The sequence below is a fragment of the Pelophylax lessonae genome (genome assembly GCF_965119305.1).
Source record: "Pelophylax lessonae genome assembly, chromosome: 13".
Taxonomy (NCBI): domain Eukaryota; kingdom Metazoa; phylum Chordata; class Amphibia; order Anura; family Ranidae; genus Pelophylax; species Pelophylax lessonae.
In genome coordinates, this window is record NC_138780.1 from 37,137,097 (window position 1) to 37,152,164 (window position 15,068).

Sequence of the window (15,068 nt, forward strand, 5' to 3'; positions counted from 1 at the left end):
TTTATTCTTATCTCTGCCATGAAAAAACGTTCATCTGCCAGAAGGAGGTTACTCTCTTTATAAAATGCCTCTGCTAGGGTCGGAATTGACAGTCTTCCTTTTCTCCGCACTCAGCAGGTGGGCTAACATTTCAACAGATTTTATCAGTTTTTCTTTGTTTCTGTACAGACTCCACACTGTCTCAATTTAAAATATGTTTTTATTTTGTCCCTGATGATGTAGAAAATTACAATATGACTTTTTATATATAATTTTTCTTGCATGGTGAGAAGACGACCTCAGCTAGCTCTCAATGTGGGGATTTTGGCACTGAAAACTAGAGCTCAAGGTGGTCTCATAAATCTCTTATCCCTAAACCTAAAGTCTAATACCTCATACACACGATCAGATAATCGGACGACTTATCATTCGCATTTTGTTGCATGATACTAGTATTGAATTCAACAATGCGTACTAAATGTATGATTTTTTCCGTAGGATTCTGGAAAAGCTTCCTGGTTGCGTAGCTACGTATCAGATAGTGCAAAACCAAAACAATGGCAGCCAGGCTTTTTCCAAGTTATTTTCGTGTTTCTGATCATGCGTGGTCTTTGTCTATCAATTTTTAGCGGGCGCTTATTGTACTGATTAAACGATAGTCGTTCACTAGGCTATCGTAAGACAAAAATTTTTGTGTTTGTCCCTTCGGATTTTGTTGGACAAAATGTCGTGATCGGCTGTCGAAAGTGGTGTACTAACGATTAGATGATCATGCGATCAATTCAAAAGCGACTTTTTTCGTTCGATTATCTGATCGTGTGTACGAGGCATAAGTGTGGACACATTTCTTCCCTATCCACCTTCCCCCCACTGGATAGCAATGAAACACTGTCAGAAGTTCAACTTCTAACCCTCCCCACTCTACTAAACCTGTTTTTGTCTATGTCCCAGTTGGAGAGGCTGCCCATCATGTTTGTTCTGTACAGACTCCACACTGTCTCGGTTTAAAATATGGTTTGTTTGTGTTTTTGTCCCTGATGATGTAGAAAATGACCATATGATTTTTTATATATTTTTTTCTTTCTTGCATGGTGAGAAGCCGTCCTCAGCTAGCTCCCAATGTGGGGATTTTGGCACTGAAAACTAGAGCTCAAGATGGCCTTTATAAATCTCTGATCCCTAAATCTAAAGTCTAAGTATGGACACATTTTTCTTCCCTTTCCACCTTCCCCCCACTGGACAGCGATGAAACACTGTCAGAAGTTCTAACCCTTCCCACTCTACTTAACATGTTTTTGTCTATGTCCCCGTTGGAGAGGCTGCCCATCCCTTTTGTTCCCAACAGAGCAGAGCCTCCATCCTCTCACTGCTTTTTCCAAAACAACAAAAACATATAACATGGGCTTTAACTTGGCTGTTACGGCTCAATTTTCACATCTGCGTTTTGAAAGCATTTTTGGATAAAACCAAACAGCAAGGGTAATTGTAACTAAAGTGGTATGAAACCCAAAAGCAAACATTTATTATATTGCAGCTTACCATTTGTTAGATGTGGTGGCTGCATTTTTTTTAGGCTTTCTTTACTTTATTTTAACCTGGTGATCTGCCCAGTAAGTCTGCTGTTTTTCAAAAGAACAAGCTCTCCAGCAGAATGTATCAGTTTAGAGATGAGGCAAACCATTTACCACTGGCAGGGGTGCTTACAATGATCATTTATGTGAAATCTTTATCCCAAAACAAAGACAAAAAAACAGTTTGCTGTAATTGCTGATAAAGTATTAGCTGGGGTTTGGCTTTAATTTGTTAGTGTACTTAACTGCTTCCAGACTACAGTGTCATGGACCTGCAATAATGTCTGGTAGCTTACCTGTTCCTCATGTCTGCATTAAGGGCCAGACTCTTCCTTCTGGCTGCTTTTATCATCTCTCTTCCCTGTTTGGCTCCACCCCAGGCCATTCCAGGAAGTCTATATTAACCAGTGCACTGCAGGTCTGCTTTGTTGTTCAACAGTGTTTGTTAGTTGTTTCCTGTCTGCCGTATGCTTGATCTACCTTTTTGTGTACGGACTTTGGCTTGTCTCTTACTACTCCTGTTTGCCTGTGACCCTGACCTTTGGCCTGTCCCTTGGTTTCCCTTGTCTTCCTGTTGTCCCGACCTCGGCATACCCATCACTAATCCTTGTGTCCTGAGTGGCTGCTTCCCCTCTCTCCCTACGGAGCGTGACCCGGGGGACCCCAGGGGCCGCGACCTGGGCCCAGCTGCAGCCAAGTCCATCCACACCACTAGAGGCTCTGGTGAACACCTGCTGAGTCTTAGACTCCTAGCCCTGGGAAATCTTGGGCTCACATTCCTGTCCATCCGCAGCAGTCAGCTATCGGGTTCACTACCTTGCGCAGCACCCCTGCCTCCAACAGGGTGCAGTTTTCACCTGGCTACGGGTGACCTGACATACAGTAATGTGATGGCCGAGTGGGAGCACTGCCATCCTGGGTGGATGTCATATGATGTCCTCCCAAGATCAGGCCATGCTGCAGCAGGATCTGTCACCCGCTGTGTCCACCAGACACAGAAGATGACAAGTCAGTGTACCGGGCCACTTCCGGTACCATGTGATCGCTGTGACCAATCACAGCAGATCACATGGCAATTGTACACAATAAATGGCTTACATTAATAGCTATCCATTGTGTACTGTTATGTTGATCTCTGTGATTGGCCACAGACAAAGCTCTATCTGTTAAAAACATGCAAAATATTTATTTTGGGTACAGCCTTGCATGATTGAGTAATTGTCATTCAAATTGTGACAGTGCTGAAAGCTGGAAAATGGCTTGGGCAGAAAGGGAGTAAAAGTGTCCAGTATTGTAGTGGTAGTTCATCAACTATCCCTGCCCCCCAGACAGACAATGCTGCTGTCCAAAAGTGCCCCCTGTGCTCCTTCATCCAGGATGGGGGCACTCTAATATAGACATGTGCAGAATAAAAAAACATTGTTATGTTTCGATTCCTTTTTTACATAAGTTAGTTTAGTTCAATTTGTTTAAATTGTTTTCTGAATTTGTTTTGTTGATTCAAATTCTCTAATTCCATTCACATTTGAATAACATTCCATTCGACATTGAATTTATTCTATTTGAAATTAGAATTTTGGAAGATGGTTATATTCTTTCTATTTCATTTAATTCTATTGTTTTTTCTATTCTATTCTTTGTTTCCTATTATGTTCTTTTCTTTTTTTATTACATTCTATTCTTATTTATTCTATTCAAATTTTAATTTACTCTATTCAAAATTCTAATTTATTCTACTCAAATTTTGAAAAAAATCTGTTATATTGTTATAGTCTTTCTATTTTATTCTATTATTTTCTATTGTTTTTTTCTGTTATGTTATTTCTATTCTATTCTATTATTTTATTTTATATGCAATTCTTTTCCATTCTATTCTATTTGAATTCAAATGTATTCTATTCAAAATTGGAATTTCAGAAGATGGTTACATTCTTTCTATTCTATCTTTTATTCTATTCTATTCCATTATTTTCTATTTTATTTTATTCTGTTCTTTTATTTTCTATTCTGTTTTGTTCTGTTCTACTCTATTCTTTTATTTTCTATTCTGTCCCTTTTTTTTCTATTCTATTTTTTTCTTTTGTTTTATTTTGTATTCTAATTAGTTTTACTCTATTATATTATATAGTTTTATTTTCTGTTATATTCTATTAGATTCTTTTCTACTTCATTCCTTTTTTTTCTATTCTATTTTATTCTCTTCAGAAATTCTAAACCAATTTGAAAAATATTCAAATTTGATTCAAAAACCATTCAAATTTGAATTTCGTCCAACATTTTTATTCATTATTTGGGATTTGTTTAAATCTGTTACTACTGTAATTCGGATACATCTGAATTTCCGAATAACAAAAAATTTGTCCCAATTTCAATTCTGAATGAAACGAACCGCAGATGTCTACTCTAATACAGGAGGTGTGTTGCTGGCCAGATCACCAGGTGAAAATAGAAGAGAAAAAATCTTAAAAAAAGTAATAAATGAAGCGGATGATTGGTAAGGTACAATATATTACAATTTTGGTTTTAGGTTTTATACCGCTTTAAAAACTTCACTAATAAAACTATCACTACTTTTTTTTTTTATATAGTTTGAACAAATTGCAAACAGATTGTTAGTGGTGTGTACTGAGTACAACCATTGATTTTGGCAACACATCTGAATAATAAATTGCAGTGGTTTTTGATTTTTAAAATTGGGTTTAAGTCATCTGGTTTACTCATTTATAAGCAAATCCACCTGGTTCTATGTAATATTTACAGATGCTTTGTCTAATCTTATTACAGCATACTGGAAAGTCAGCATGGAGGAATAATTGTACTTTATTGTATTTTTATGAATAAATGCGGCATAATCAAAATGCAATTTCTTTATTCTTTATAACGTTTTAAGTAAAAGCTCAAATAAGTGTAATATGTTAATACCATTTTAAAAAAATGTTACTATAATATCTGACTTTTAACAATTCCTGGTGAATCCTGCCATGAAGGTCCTTATTCGAGCACGTTGTACTATAGGGTGACAACTCTCTGCCAAGTGTGTTCCTGCGTTATCATGCTGTCGCATGGGCTTCCAGTACTGGGGGCATCTTAAAGCGTTTGTTACCCAAACACTTCATATTCCTTATATGTGCCTGCTGTACCATGTACTTGTATGAGAAAGTATCCTCTTTTCCTTGTATTGCTTCCTTTTTGTGAAATCCCTGGTGACCCTGCCAGTTCCTCTACTTTCCTATTAAAAACTGACTATAGTAAGCAGGGGAGCACATTGTGGTCAGTTCTCTAGCTGTGCTGGAAACTCAGTGCCACATACCAAAAATAGATAAATGGAAAATGGGGGGGGGGTGGGATTAGATTCCCCTTAAGATAGTAGGACTTTGTAGGCATACGCTGATTAATCTCACAAAAAAATGTACAATCTTGAATAGAATAAATATAAAAAAATTTAATTGTTAGAAAGTTACGTAAAAAAACATCACACAGATGCATATAGATAGCCATGCAACAATAGTGTCACGGGGCTTACCTTTGTTGGAGTCTGTAACGCAGAGATGTACGCTCACCCTTGTAGATATCCACAGTCCAAGGTGACCAGGTAAGAAAGCCACCTGGGCTGTGAATCTGTGCACGGGGGCTTGGCAGGGAAGGTGCTCCAATAAGCAGGACCGGCAGGAATACAATGGGAAGGGAAGTACAGGAATAACTGTAGTCCCTGGATGACACAAGTCCGGATAAGGATCAAGAGATGAGAGGAAGGTAAGGTCGCAGGAACAACATGGAGCGAAGGTAAGGATGGAAGCCGGAGTCAGTCTGGAACACAGGCTCAGGAAAAAGGAACACAGGAACAAAGTCTGTCAAACAGGAACAAAGGTCAGCAATGAACTGACACTGCTCTAAGCGAGAGTTAGTGTTAAATAGCTTGCTTAATTGAGCAATTAGCTTCAGGTGGACAATGAGAGACAGGAGTATACTCAGGTGAAGTCCAGCCCCCTAGTGCTGCAGGCAATACCAGATTAACAAGATTGGATCCATATGAGCTGAAGTGTGGCTCAGAGGCAGGATAACAGGACAGAATGTCAAAGTACACAGGTTCAAATCCCACGTCAGGTACTTAAAGGCGTCCACGCCTGGCCGTCTGTAATACACGGCGAGAACCGTGACAAATAGGCTCCTAAGCCAAATGAAACCATGTAAATTCCAACATGTCGTAGTCTCTATTCAAAGACCATAGATATGGTCAACCTTCTTGTGCCTGTATAAACAGGGTTCAAATGTACAAGTGTGCCCATTTCGCTACACAGCTTCTTCGGGAAATTCCGTTGGAGTTTAAAAAAGCAGGAACCAGGGCACCTCATACTCTCCTAAGAAGTGGGCCAGAGAATTACAGGGAAAGTATGATTGTCTCCAAAGAACTGACAATGCACATGTCTCCTGCCTGTTCTCAGATCATTGTTTTGGGGATGCCGATTGATCAAAATAAAGCCAGCCTCTCCAGGAGACCTACACGATGTCCCCATCCGGGAGACCTACACGATGTCCCCATCCTGGAGACCTACACAATGTCCTCATCCGGGAGACCTACACAATGTCCCCATCCGGGAGACCTACACGCTGACTTTTAATAAGCACACAAATTGCTGGAACTCCACTTTTAGGCTTAGTGAAAAATGTAGATACAATTAGCACCTTGTTCAAATCTTGGAATTAAAAAATAAAAGTATTTAGAAATTTGCAGGTGGTTTTCAAATAATAATTAAAAAATAAAATAAAAAATATTACTGTATCTCTTCAGCCCGGAAGGTTTGACCCACTTCATGACCCGGCCATTTTTTGTGATATTTGATCCATTTGATTTAATTACCAACCTGTAATTTGTGTCAGCTGTTGTTTATTTGTTTGCTCTTTTTTGGAGGCGTGTTTTTTTTGTTTTTATCTTTTGTGATACGGCACTGCGTTACTTATATTGACAATTGCGCAGTTGTGCGAAGTTATACGCAAATAAAATTGATGTACTTTTTTTCCCACAAATAGAGCTTTCGTTTGGATCACCTCTGCGGCTTTTAAACAAAAAAAGACTGACAATTTTGAAAAAAAAAAAAAAACAATATTTTTATCTTTAAAAACATCCAATAAAAAAAATGTAAAAAAAAAAATCTAATTTCTTCATAAATTTAGGCCAATATGCATTCTGCTACATATTTTTGGTAAAAAAAAAAAAAATCAAGCGTATATTGATTGGTTTGCGCGAAAGTTATAGCGTCCACAAAATATGGGATAGATTTAGGGACTTTTTGTATTTTTTTATATTTTTTACTAGTAATGGCGGCGATCAGCGATTTTTGGCAGGACTGCGACATTGAGGCGGACAAATCTGGCATGAAGTGACACTTTTTGGGGACCAGTGACACCAATACAGTGATCAGTGCTAAAAAAAATGCACTGTCACTGTTAACATCACAGGCAATCAAAGGTTTAAATGTGTTCCCTGTGAGTGCTTTTGAACTGTGGGGGAGGTGCTTTGACTAAAGGAAAACAGAGATCTGTGTTTCTGCTTAGCAGAAACACAAGATCTCCATTTTCATCTCTGGCAGACCGCCATTCTGCCTCTCTCCGAACGATCGCCAGGTTCCCGGTGGACATCACGTCTGCCGGACCCGCTGATTGGCTCCCGCTGTGTCAACTCACAGGAGGAGCGAGGCTCTGGCAGCACGCGCAAGCGCGCCCCAGAGACGGTGGAGGAAATCATGTACAAGGGCCGTCCTGCCGCATTATATGTACGTGGGGCGGTTAAGGCTTAGTGAAAAATGCAGATTACAATTAGAACCTTGTTGGAATGGAAATAAAAAGTTTTCAGCAATTTGCAGGTGGTTTTCAAATAATATAAATAAAAAAACCCATATTACTATAAAAAAACGACGGGCACAGCCCCACTGCAGGGGTCAACTGCACTTTTTGTCTAAGGGATGGGAGAACAGAGATGTGCTCACCTAAACCTTCGATCCCCCCAGTGCAGGACCTTTTGGTTTTGGATAGTAAGAGGAAGTCTTTAGGGTCTATTTATAGAAATGATTGAAGCATTTGCACAACTGTCCTGGATAATCTTCGTAATCTGTCTAATGTGGGTTTTTTCCCGTAATGTTTAGCTCCCTCTAGTGACCGTAATACATTATGCATCTGATTGAGGTATTTCAGTAAAATATTTTACTCTACTAGAGGTCCAACCTTGTACTAGCAAGGTGTACCTAATAATAAAGTGGCTAGTGAGTGTATAGTCATAAAGGCTGAAAATAAAAAATTGTAAGTATATAACCTCACGTGACCGCGCCTAGGATTCTAGTGAAAAGAAATTAGAATAAATTAAATTGTGAATGAAATGTTGCCTATCTGTGCAACTATAATAAATAATTTTAATATGTTTTGGCCGCCAGAATTTCTGTGCATCTCTAATATATACAGTATCTCATCTTACATAACTGAGTACACCCCTCACATTTTTGTAAATATTTTATTCTAACTTTTCATGTGACAACACTGAAGAAATGACACTTTGCTACAATGTAAAGTAGTGAGTGTACAGCTTGTATAACAGTGTAAATTTACTGTCCCCTCAAAATAACTCAACACACAGCCATTAATGTCTAAACCGCTGGCAACAAAAGTGAGTACACCCCTAAGTGAAAATGTCCAAATTGGGCCCAAAGTGTCAATATTTTGTGTGGCCACCATTATTTTCCAGCACTGCCTTAACCCTAACCCTCTTGGGTATGGAGTTCACCAGAGCTTCACAGGTTGCCACTGGAGTCCTCTTCCACTCCTCCATGATGATCTGGTGGATGTTAGAGACCTTGCGCTCCTCCACCTTCCATTTGAAGAAGCCCCACAGATGCTCAATAGGGTTTAGGTTTCGAGACATGCTTGGCCAGTCCATCACCTTTACCCTCAGCTTCTTTAGCAAGGCAGTGGTCGTCTTGGAGGTGTGTTTGTGGTCGTTATCATGTTGGAATACTGCCCTGTGGCCCAGTCTCCGAAGGGAGGGGATAATGCTCTGCTTCAGTATTTCACAGTACATGTTGGCATTCATGGTTCCCTCAATGAACTGTAGCTCCCCAGTGCCAGGAGCACTCATGCAGCCCCAGACCATGACACTCCCACCACCAGGCTTGATTGTGGGCAGGACACACTTGTCTTTGTACTCCTCATCTAGTTGACTCCACACACGCTTGACACGATCTGAACCAAATAAGTTTATCCTGGTCTCATCAGACCACAGGACATGGTTCCAGTAATCCATGTCCTTAGTTTGCTTGTCTTCAGCAAACTGTTTGCAGGCTTTCCTGTGCATCATATTTAGAAGAGGCTTCCTTCTGGGACAACATCCATGCAGACCAATTTAATGCAGTCTGAGGCATTTGGTCTGAGAACTGACAGATTAACCCTCACCCCTTCAACCTCTGCAGCAATGCTGGCAGCACTCATACGTCTATTTCCCAAAGACAACCTCTGGATATGACGCTGAGCACGTGTACTCAACTTCTTTGGTCGACCATGGCGAGGTCTGTTCTGAGTGGAACCTGTCCTGTTAAACCACTGTATGGTCTTGGCCACCGTGCTTCAGATCAGTTTCAGGGTCTTGGCAATCTTCTTATAGCCTAGGCCAACTTTATGTAAAGTAACAATTATCTTTTCCAGATTCTCAGAGAGTTCCTTGCCATGAGGTGCCATGCTGAACTTCCAGTAACCAGTATGAGAGAGTGAGAGCGATAACAACAAATTTAACACACCTGCTCCCCATTCACACCTGAGACCTTGTAACACTAATGAGTCACATGACACCAGGGAGGGAAAATGGCTAACTGGGTCCAATTTGGACATTTCGACTTAGGGGTGTACTCACTTTTGTTGCCAGCGGTTTAGACATTAATGGCTGTGTGTTGAGTTTACAAAAATGTGAGGGGTGTATTCACTTTTGTGAGATACTGTATGTATAAATATATACACACAGTGTATATATATATAAATATATATATATATATATATATATATATATATATATATACACACACTGCTCAAAAAAATGAAAGGAACACTTTTTAATCAGAGTATAGCATCAAGTCAATGAAACTCCAGGGATATTAGGGATAATGATCTGGTCAGCTAAGTAGCAGAGGGGGTTGTCAATAAGTTTCAGCTGCTTTGGTTTTAATGAAGAAAACAGGTGCACTAGATGGGTAACAACAATGAGACCTCTAAAAAATGAATGGTTTTGCACGTGAAGGCCAATGACAATTTTATTCCCTATTCATCTTTTCTGACAGTTTTTAACTAGTTTTGCATTTTGCTAGGGTCAGTGTTACTTCTGCTGGTATGAGGAGATACCTGGACCCTATGGCACAGGCAGTCTAATTCCTCCAGGATGGCACATCAATACACCCCACTACCAGAAGGTTTGCTGTGTCTCCAAGCACAGTCTCAAGAGCATGAAGTAGATTCTAGGAGACAGGCAGTTACTGTAGGAGAGCTGGACAGGGCGGTAGAAGGTTCTTAACCCATCAGCAGGACCGATATCTGCTCCTTTGTGCAAGGAGGAGCAGGATGAGCCCTGGCAGAGCCCTACAGCATTACCTCCAGCAGGCCTCTAATGTGAATGTCTCTGACCAAACAATCAGAAACAGACTTCATGAGGGTGGCCTGACAGTCAGGCAGTGAGCAGAGAGCTCACTAGAGGACGCCAAACACCTATATAGCAATACTAAAACATTTCTCCCATCCACCAATCAGATTCAAACCTGCACTGAAAGTTAGACTGTGATTGGTGAGAGGAGAGGAGCTGCAGGAGATACTCTTCTACTGGCTAGTTAGATCTCAGTGTGTGCTTGTGGCTTCAATGGAGAACTTAGATTACAATTTTTTTTTATTACTTTGGCACAGTTACAGTGTTTGCTAAATAGTATTAATAGCTCTCTGATTGCTTTCACTCATTACCTAGAATTTCTCTTTGACTCAATTGAAAAAAGACTCATGTCCGCCAAGTCCACCAGTTTTATTCCAGAAGAAGGCAAAACAAAAACCTCCTGGGAAACTGGCCAAATCTTTTCTTTCACAAGGAAAAAAAAACGCTTTCCTGACCCCATGAAAACTATTGGATCAATTTCTTGGGTCCAAATATTTTATATTGTTTTTTGACAATTATAACCAATATTACTTTTTGCAAGAATGTCACCCAGTCACTCTTTAAATGTCATTATTGACTTTTCTATAGCTACCTCCAGTGGTATTCTGCAGTTTAATTGCTTTTACTATGAAGAACCCCTCCCTAAATTTCCTGTTTCTTCTATGCACAACAGATGCCTTTTTATCTAAAATGTTAAAGTGGAGTTCAGCTCCCCCCTCCAAAAATTAAAAGTTAGCAGCTACACATACTGTAGCTGCTGACTTTTAATATTAGGACACTTACCTGTCCTGGAGTCCAGCGATGTCGGCACTGCAGCCGATGTTTCCATCAGCTGTCGGGTGCTGCCGCCGCCATTACCGGTAAGGGAACCTGGCAGAGAAGCCTTGCGGCTTCAAGGGCGGGTCCCTACTGCGCATGCTGCTGCGTATTCTGATTGGCTCCGCGGCGGGGGAAGGAGGAGGGGGCCAAACATCCAAAGGAATGCCGCAGCAGCGACATATCCCAGAAGTGGGGAAGGGCAAATGAGCGGAAGTTCCACTTTTGGGTGGAACTCCGCTTTAAAAGTGTTTGCCACATTTTTTTATAGACTGGGGTCAGCAACATTTTCGGTATTAAATGCACTGTACACTGTCAAATGTTTATCTTGCCTTACCTTGGTAGTGTAGGTATATTCCCTGTGTTGTTTATTTGCCTTACCTTGTAATGATGGGCTCACATCCTGTGGCTGCAAGTTGTCATATGCTGATCCTATTTCCTTGTATTATTTCAACTAGCTTACCTTGGCCCTATTCTCCAAAGGGACAGGTGACTTCTTGTTCTGGGTCACACTGCATCCAATACATGCCTTGCCATTTCTCTGTGTTGGATCACAAATGTGGGAGCTCTACTGTGATGAAACACTGCGTATTGAGCTCCCTGATAATTGATCTGCCTGCTTTTGTCTGTGTCAGATCTGTTTAGGTCTCACCTGCAGAACATTAGATTGAGAGATTGAGAGATATTGAGAGACTCAGGGATCGTGGGATATTAGTTTCTTCACAGTAAGTGTCAGTTCTCACACTACAGACAGAGGTCATATATTACCTTGTGCAGTGCCTCGTGTTAGAAGTTTCTGTAGGTGTTCAGACACCAGAATGTAAAGGTTACTCTGCTATAGGCTGTGCATACAGGGCAATAAATTACACCATGAAACTACATGATCAGTGCACAATTGCATTTCTTAGGTGAAAACACAAGGTGCAAATAGGAAGGTTTATAATGCCTTAAAGTGTAATTTTTACTGGCAACTGATGCCAGTGAACAATAGCATGTCATATAGTTGGTTTTCTATAGTGTCCTTATCAGTGGCGGCTGGTGCTCCATGGGCCAGGGTGGGCGGCAGACTAACCACACCATACCCTCCCCCCCCCGGACCACACCAGCCTGCACACCATACCCACCCCCCCCCCCAGGTCGCAGGCTCACTCACCATGTGGAGTGCAGGCAGGAAGCAGTGGTGGCGGCAGCGGCTTCCCCTCAGTCTACTGCATTTCCTCCCTCCTCCTCGGCCAATCGGGAAACGGGTCTCAGGACCCGCTTCCTGATTGGCCAGGAGGAGGATCCGTGTGATAATGGATTCCAATGGCGTTTTTTTTTTTAAGCACGTGATTAGAGCCAGAGGCTCTAATAGGCTTCAAAAAAGGGTGGTCTTGGGGCGCAGAGCACTGCGCCCTGAGCCCACCCAGTTGTGTGACGATAGTGAATGAATATTCACTATCGTCACACAACTGGGTGGGCTCAGGGCGCAGTGCTCTGCGCCCCAAGACCACCCTTTTTTGAAGCCTATTAGAGTCTCTGCTCTAATCACGTGCTTAAAAAAAAAACGCCATTGGAATCCATGCATCCGGCACCCTGCATGTAGATTAGGGGGCCGGACGCATGGATAGGGGGGGGGGTGCCCCTGCACCCCCAATGAACGGGCCGCCACTGGTCCCTATAGTTTACTGTTCAGCAAGTTAGGCTAGTCATACACAGCTCTAAATCCTGCAAAATCGGACCAAATTTGAACCATGGGTCATCCTGTTGGAGCAACCCAATTTGACAAACTTGACAAAAATCAAAAGAGCCGGATGGAAAGTCGTCAGCTGAACAGCGACTGCAGTCAATCAGACGCAGACACCCTTCTAGGATTCGGACAGCCGGTGCTGAGGCTGTCTGAATACAACATCTGCCAATTTCCTCTATCTACACTGTTTAGCATTAGCCACTTGCCGACTGTAGGCCATCATATGATGTCCTCGTGGCAGTAGCTATACCGGGATGATGCCTGCAGATACAGGCATCATCCAGGCATTAGAATTATCAGAAGGCTCTTCCCTTTTAGCAAAAGTGATTTGAGTGGCTGTACAGCCACCTAATCATTACTGTGGGCGGCGGATGGTGGTTCCGCCCTCCTCCCGCTACTGCCTCTCTCGGGCTCTGTAGTCTGATCACGGAGTGCCCTGACCAACAGCGATGATGGCACTAGAGAGGGAGAGAAAGGAACTGAGGTTCCTGTTCTGCCGCTTTGTTTGCCTGGCCGCTAGCAGCCAGGAAAGCAGCCGATCAGACTGATCTGTGTCTGATCGGCTGCATTGGAGGCCAGAGGATGGATATGGGGTCTCTCCATAAAGAGGACCTGTCACAGCCTATGCAATGATAGCAATAAAGTTAATACAAAAAAAAAAAAAACCTCAAATAAATAACTAAATAAAAATACTGTAAAAAAATGGTTTTAAATAAAATAAAAAAAAAATAAAAAATTAAAGGCCCCCCCCCCCCCCCCGTGCTTATGCGCAAAGGCGAACGCATACTTACAGTAAGTCCCGCGGCGCGCATGTAAACGGAGAATGCACCACACATGTGAGGTATCGTCACGATCGTCATAGCGAAAGCAATAATTCTAGCACCAGATCCCTTCTGTAACTCTAAACTGAAAACCTGCAAACATTTTTAAAGCGCCGTCTATGGAGATTTCTTTTAAGTACCGTCGTATGGCGTCATTCCACGGACATAAGCAACTTTAGACTAAAAAGAAAGAATGAAGAGGGCGCACCAGCCTAGCACATTACCTTTAAAACAATTTATTCATTAAAATGGTATGTACATCATACTCACAAAAATGGATAAAAAACAGGCACAAAATAGGACAGTGAGTTTACCGGAAATGTCCACTGGGCGTAGTTCGCTGGTGCAGGCCGTGGTGAGATGAAAACCTACAAATACGGTCTACGTGTTTCGGGGGTGTACCCCCTTCCTCAGAGCTCTTTAAACTTTAAAGCATGATATGTTAGGCATCTATTTGCTTGTCATAACATTATTTTTTATATTTTAGAAAAAAATAGGTATTATATTGTGTTTGTGTGCACTATAATGAATTCAATTTTAAAAAAAAAGCATTTAAAAAAACTGCTGCGCAAATACCGTGTGACATAAAAACGACTGTCATTTTATCTTCTCTGGTCTCTGCTAAAAGATATGTATATATATATATATATATATATATATATATATATATATATATATATATATATATAAATGTTTGGGGGTTCAAAGTAATTTTTCTAGCAAAAAAAATGTAGATTTTTACATGTAGCAGAGAAGTGTGAGAATTGGCCTGCTTGGTAGATGGTTAATGGGGGAATCAAAATAGGATGGGCAGAAATGTACAACTGTAAGGCTAACATTATTCTGTACAACTAAAGGTTCAAGCACATGGTCGCAAGCTGCATGAGTGTTTTATAGCCGGCACTTACATAAAGCATGCACACAGACATATACTCTATACAGTTCACGGCAAATGTCTCTGTGCATGCTATATGCACGTACCACCTGAATCTTGTAATTGCTGTCAATGGGCAGCTGTAGGCCCCCGGGGAAGTTTTTATGGATGTTGCATATGCTCATGTACACTGCACCCGTGTGCCCTAAAGCTGTCTGTAGAGTCCTGTGTATAACTCAATAGAAAATTAGGAAATACATACTTTTGGATTTTTTGGGGGTATGCTGTATGCTGTGATGATAACACATCACAAATAGCTAGAGTTTCTCAAATTCAAAGGTGGATATACACTTTAAGCTCTGACTACACACATCACCCCCTAATTGCGTGACAATGGGTTGGAATTTGCTGGATGGATGTGTTTGGATCGCCCAGGCTGTGAGTACAAACACCGCTAAACATGTCCTGTCGGTTTCAATATTTGGCCGGCCGAGTATTCCTGGCAGTGGTCCTGGGGAGATGACAGTTTGTCTGACATGGGAATGGCGTGTGTTGGGAACATCTGCAGGAGGTGGGGAAGGGAGAATCAGAGCATGTTAATCCCACGTAA